The 6,790-nt window shown below is 46.3% G+C and overlaps 1 non-coding gene across 1 annotated transcript; it reads right to left on the bottom strand.

The window, feature by feature from the left end:
- Positions 1–384: 384 nt before the first annotated feature.
- LOC135277169 (U2 spliceosomal RNA) lies at positions 385–577 on the bottom strand. Its single transcript, XR_010344760.1, has one exon. It is a non-coding gene; the product is annotated as a U2 spliceosomal RNA (small nuclear RNA).
- Positions 578–6,790: the final 6,213 nt, after the last annotated feature.

Here is a 6,790-nt window from a genome sequence, read left to right as displayed (position 1 = left end):
TGTAGGTAAACCCTGCTGGGCATGGTGACTTATGCATGTAGAGCTAGCACTTTGGGAGGCTGAGGCAGGTAGATCACCTGAGGTCAGGAGTTTGAGACCAGTCTGGCCAACATGGTGAAACTCTGTCTCTACTAAAAATACAAAAATTAGCTGGGCATGGTGGCATGCACCTGTAATCCCAGCTACTTGGGAGGCTGAGGCAGGAGAATCACTTGAACCCCAAAGGCAGAGGTTGCAGTGAGCCGAGATGGCACCACTGCACTCCAGCCTGGGCGACAAAGTGAGACTCCATCCCAAAAAAGCAAAATAAAATAAAATGAGGCAAACACAAAAATACTTTTTTCCAGACTACCTCTTGAGACTTGGGCTTTTGGGGAGTGGTAGGGAGGGTGCACCATTCCTGGTGGTACTGCAATCCAGGTCAATGTGTGGAGTGAACAGAGCAGGCTCCTATTCCATCTCCTTGCTCCAAAAATCTATTTATTATTATATTATCCTCAGATAGGGAATGTATCAGATATTAAACTGGTAAGAACAGATACTACACATGATCTTAGCCAGACAGCCAAGAAGCAATGAGACTTGAGCTTTTTGAAATGACTGAACCTCGAGACTCTTGATCCAGGTGGTCACCCAAGATCTAGTTCTTATTCATTTGATTCTGACTCTCTTAGGCTAGTTATCAACCTGGCCCAACTCATGTCTCGCAGAACTGAGCACCTATAGGGTTGTCTAAACAGCTCCTGCTTTTCAGGGACCCATCCATCTGCATACTTTACCCAGACAGCAAGATTATGGAGGAACAAGATATACAAATACACAGATGTGCTGCTATAGTTATTCGGACCAGGATGGCACTTGATCCAAGCTGAGCCACTCAGGTTAACTTTCTTAAGGCTCTAGAATTCAGAAGAGGAGAGTGGTTCCATCTATCTTCTTGTGGATAGATCTGTAGTATGTAGATTAGGGAGCTGCTCCTGAGGGTACTTGCTGTCAGAAGGTCCAGAAAAAGCTGGAGGTGGAGGAGGATACAGGAGGAAGTGGGTGGGGGAAGAGAAAAGATAAGAGATAGAAGTCCCTGTCGCTGGGTGGGTGGCTCACACCTGTAATCCTAACACTTTGGGAGCCTGATGTGGCTGGATCATTTGAGCCTAGGAGTTTGAGGCCAGCCTGCACAACATGGCAAAATCTTGTCTCTACAAACGAAAATTAGCCTGGCATGGTGGCGTGTGCCTGTAGTCTCAGCTACTAGGGAGGCTGAGGTGAGAGGATCATCTGAGAGGCCAAGGCAGCCACTGCACTTCAGCCTGGGTGACAGAGTGACACCTTGGAGAGAGAGAGAGAGAGAGCGAGCGAGCCCTGATGAATGAAGTTTAGGACCCTAGTTACTACTTTCTCCTGAAGCCTGGTTGCGTGGTTCCTGTTGTTCTGGCACCTTTAAATAGATTTCCCCTTTTGCTTAATTGCACTCTGATGTGTTGGTCCTAATCTCCACTTGATTCCTGGACACTCACAAGGCCTCTGTTATCCTTTTGGCACCCCCTCTAGGACTGTTGTGCTATGGAACAGGATGCCCCTCTTGACATTTTGACCCTTGGATGCTGGCACATTCTCGACTTTGCTAATTCTTTGACAGTGATGTCTTCTAGCATCTCTCCTCACCTGTGCCTAAGGATCTGCTGCCCTTTCAGGATTCCAATACCCTTGGAAAAGAACCTGGTGGGCGCTCCAGAAAGGAGATTCAGGCTGGCAATCTCAGGAACAACCGGAAAAGCCCTTTGCCTCCTAGAATGAAACAGCTCAGCAACAGTTGAGATGTGTGGAATAAAAAGGTCAGAATCAATAAGACAGCTGGCAACTCTTGAATTATAAAATGAGAGGCAGTCAAGCAACAAGGATGTAGGATCCTGGCCATGTGGCTTGGGGCAAGAAAAGTAGTCCACTTTCATGTATGTCCATTGTCTTCCTGCCGAAGACATCCTTTCTGTGATGATGAGATTTATGCATTCAACCAGTATTCCCTGAGGAATGAAGGCAAATAGGTACTATTTACTTATTTGAGGTTGGTAGGTCCTATACTAAGCCCTAGAGATATAGCTGTTTATCAGATCTAATCCTCATTTTGGAGGAGTGCCTGGTCTGATAATGAGACAGATGTATTCCCCAACTGTAACACTAAGGTACAAGGAATAATAGGGAAGCGGGGGCTAGCCACCAGTTGCTATGGGAACTCTTGGGTAAAGGAGCACGTCCAACTCACCAGTGGTGGTGGGGGCAATATTAGGAAAGGTTTCCAGTTGGACTCTTATTCTTAAAAGATGAGGGGGTGCTAGCCCGTGGAAGAGAATAAAAGATACTGCAAGAAGAGAAGCAACATATGCAGAGCCATATTTGGTGAGGATGGAGCAGAGGGTAAATGTGAAGATATACCCAATGTAGGTTGGGAAGGTGGGAGAGGCCCTCCCAGTGCCAGTGGAACTACTGCAGGTGAACTATGACAGGTTTTGAACGGGTACGAGAACAATCACAGGCAGCAGAGTGGGAACAGTTTGGTGGAACTGCCACTGGAAACAAGCAGATTAGCTAGGAGCTCCAGGGAGACCATGTGTTTCAGAAGCAACCTTCACCATGGAAGGTCATTTGGAATATTTGAAGATGCAAACTGTGATGGGGACAGCAGGATTTGGCCTGTGTCTAGGGTATAGCCCAAAGAGAAGTAATGAAGCAGCTCTGTCTGAATCCCCCTCTCTCAGTGTGTGCTGCTGGGACGTCCTGCGACTGCCTGAGTCCAGCTGCCTCCACCTGGAGAACCAGCAGGTAGTGGGAGGCATAGAGGCAGAGACCAGGCTCCAGGAAACATTGGAAGATTATAGGAGTGAGAGAAGCTCCCAGATGCCTCAGCATGATTCCCCAAGAAAATGGAAGAGAAGTAGCTGCCTCACTCAGTAACCAGCAGGTGATCCATTAGCCAAAGTTGGGTTTTGAAAAAATCTTCCCTATTCCCCCTCCCCACAAGCCCTCCAAGTCCTCAATCCTGTCCACTCCACCTCCCCAGAGCCTAGTTTACTCGAGCATCTTCTCTCCCTCCTGGCTGGCAACTTCTCCCTCTCCCAGTTTTCCTCCTTGATCCTGTTAAAATTCATGTCTCACATTAATTGACCGCTTACCATGTGCTCTGCCCTGTGCTGAGGGCTTCAAATATATTCTCATTTAATCATTGCAATAACCATAGGAAACAGGGACTACTTGTTCCACCATTTTACAGACAAGGAAACTGAGGCTTAGGAAAGTTAAGTTAACTTGCCCAAAGTCACACAGCTATTGAGCAGTGGGGCTATGATTTGAACTCAAGCAGTGTGTGTATAGAGCCCAATCTTAGAACCCCTATCCTGCTTCCCAAATTGTCCTTAGGTCACTATTGCCCTCACCTATGTTTGAAAGATTTGGAAAAGATGGTCTACACGTGCTGCCTTTTCTGCTTCATTTTTCCTTCCTTAAACACTGTTGGTCTGGCTTCCATTCTAATCAGGGACTTCCCAGTTTCCAAATAAAGTAGCCTATTCTCCTCCCCCTTCCTGCAGCACTCAACGATGTGGATAAGCACATTCTTTGGGGTCCTTTGCCTCTGGATCCAATGACCATTAATTCAACTGGCTTTTTTCCTACCTCTCCAAATACCATTTCTGTCTCCCTCTCTTCTTTCAGCACAATTTAAGGGATCCTCAATTCTATATCATTAACCTTCTCTTCTCTCTATATACCCTCCTGTTGATAGCCTTTTTGGATCTATATTTGGCTTCTGTAGGTAGCTTTTTTTTTTTTTTAGATGGTCTTACTCTGTTGCCCAGGCTAGAGTGCCGTGGCGATATCTCAGCTCACGGCAACCTCACCTCCTGGGTTCAAGCAATTCTGCCTCAGCCTCCCGAGTAGCTGGGATTACAGGCACCCACCACCATGCCTGGCTAATTTTTTTATTTGTATAGAGACAGGATTTTATGTTGGCCAGGTGGTCTCGAACTCCTGACCTCAAGTGATCCGCCCACCACAGCTTCCCAAAGTGCTGGGATTATAGGCGTGAGCCACCACGCCCAGCCAGGTAGCCTCTTAAATGAATGTCTCTAGCCTTGACTTCTTCTTAGAGCCACAGAAATATTTACCCATATGCCTATTGCACGTGTCCACTTGATGCCCCCACAGTCCTTTGGTCCTAGGTTCAGTTTTTCTTCTGAAACTGCCCTTTTCTTCTATGGTCCCTGCTCAGCGAATAGCTCTATTCTTCCCAGTCACTCAGGCTCAAAAGCTTGAAGCCTCTTGAGTTAACCCTTGATCCTGTCCTCCATATCCCATTGGTAGTACTATCTCTATGGAATCTGCCCAAGATCTTCTTTTGTAATTTTCCCTCCTTCCCCCGGTTCTCATTGCATCCTGCCCCTTCTTTGGCATCCCTGCATCAAACACACACACACACACACACACACACACACACACACACACACACAACTATGAGCCAGGTACTATGCAGTATTAGGAATTCAGCTGTGAACTTAAAAGACAAGGCCTCTGCTCTCAAGGAGCTCAGGTCTGGTGGGTGAGACAGAGGAGGTAACAAGTAATTGTCACTTACTGTGATGAGTGCCTCAAGGATAAAGTACAGTGTGTTTGCAGTAGGAGCCCTTTAGAAGAACTGCCATCCAGAATTAAAGAGTCAGGCACAGATTTCCAGTGGAAATGGCATTTCAACTTAGGTCTCAAAATGGAAACAGAAGTCAGCCAGGTAAAGGCTGGGGAGAATAAAGAAGGCAAGTGAAGGAGACAAGCACTAGAGGCCAAGAACATAGATGGGCAAAAATTTGGGAACTGGAAAGAGCAGGGTTTACATGGGGGAACTGCTGGTAATTCAGTATGGCTAAGGCATAGAGGGTGAAGAGGAGTAGTGAGAGATGAGGCTGAAGGGATAAGCAAGGCCCAATTCGTGCAGGGTCTCTAAGGAATTTCCAGTTTATCTTTGGAGCACTGGGGAGTCACTGTGAGTTTCTATGAGCAATGGAGAAACATAATCAATATGCATCTTTTAAAATATTACCTACAGCCTGGGCGTGGTGGCTCATGTCTGGAATCCTAGCAGTTTGGGAGGCCAAGGCAGGCAGATTGCCTGAGCTCAGGAGTTGGAGACCGGCCTGGGCAATGTGGTGAAATCCCGTCTCTACTAAAAAAAAATACACACACACACACACACACACACACATTAATTAGCTGGGCGTGGTGGCACACACTTATAATCCCAGCTACTGGGGAGGCTGAGGCACAGGAATCGCTTAAACCTGGGAGGCAGAAGTTGCAGTGCTGAGATTGCACCATTGCACTCTGCAAGACTCTGTCTCAAAAAAAAAAAAAAAAAAAAAAAAAGAGGCCGAGCAGTGGCTCATGCCTGTAATCCCAGCACTTTGGGAGGCTGAGGCGGGTGGATCACGAGATCAGGAGACAGAGACCATCCTGGCTAACACGGTGAAACCCCGTCTCTACTAAAAACACAAAAAATTAACCAGGCGTGTTGGCACACGCCTATAATCTCAGCTGCTCAGAAGAAGAACCACTTGAACCCAGGAGGTGGAGGTTGCAGTGAGCCAAGATGGCGCCACTGCATTCCAGCCTGGGCAAGAGAAAAAATAAAAAGAAAGAAAAAGAAACTAACTAGAAAATATTACCTACGGTATAGAAAATGGATTTAAAGTATTCAAGACGAGGCTTGGCTAAGCATGGTGGCTCACACCTGTAATCTCAGTGCTTTGGGAGACCAAAGTGGAAGGATTGCTTGAGCCCAGGAGTTCAAGACCAGCATGGGCAAAATAACGAGACCTCATCTCTCCCCTCAAAAAATGTTTTTCAAATTAGTCAGGCATGGTGGTAGTCCCAGCTACACAGGAGACTGAAGTGGGGGGATTACTTGAGCCCAGGAATTTGAGGCTACAGTGAGCTGTAATCATGCCACTGCACTCTAGCCTGAGTGATAGAGTGAGACTGTGTCTCTAAAACAAAACAAAATACCACACAAAGCTTGTTAAAACACAGTTAAGTGGTTATTGTCATCATCAAGGCAAAAATGATGATGATGGTCCTGATCAGCAAAAAAACTGTGAGGATGGAGAGAAGTATATGTGTTTGGGGGATATTCATGACATAGGATTGATGTATTAGTGATTGATTATATATAACAGGAAAAGGGAGAGGCGGGGAATCAAGGATGAGAATGGCAGTACATTCACAAAGACAGGGAACACTTGGGATCTATTTTAAGGAAAGATGATGAGTTCACTCTGTACATGTTGAGTGTGAAGTGTCTGTCGGCTAGCTGAGTCAAGATGTCTAGTAGGCAGCTGAATACATGGGTTTGGAGCTCAGGAGACGGACTGCAGGTTGTTAGTATCAAGGTGGTACCTGAAGTTAATTAGACTAGATGACATCATTTGGGAGGGCCTGGAAGGACAGCCTTATTTTAGGAATGGGCCTGAGTTACGAAGGAAATAGAAGATGAGGAAGTGGAGATAGCAAGTTTAAACAAGTCATTCAAGAGATTTAGCTACAAACAGTAGGAAGAACATAATGCTACAACTAGAGTAGCCTGACGTTAAGAGAGGGTTTTGTTTCTTTGTTTAGGATAGACATGACACACTCATGTCTAATAGGAGGGTCCAGTTCAGGGCCTTTCGGCTCATCCCAGCACCCTTGACAATGTACTGACATGCCGGAAACTCTGTCAGATAAAGAGTAAGGTTCCTTCGGAGGAGACATC

The sequence above is a fragment of the Aotus nancymaae genome, unplaced genomic scaffold (assembly GCF_030222135.1).
Source record: "Aotus nancymaae isolate 86718 unplaced genomic scaffold, 86718_ANA_hifiasm-v0.15.2.pri h1tg000029l, whole genome shotgun sequence".
NCBI classification, from domain to species: domain Eukaryota; kingdom Metazoa; phylum Chordata; class Mammalia; order Primates; family Aotidae; genus Aotus; species Aotus nancymaae.
Note: the sequence above shows the minus strand (reverse complement) of the source record. Positions and strands in the feature narration are given on the sequence as shown.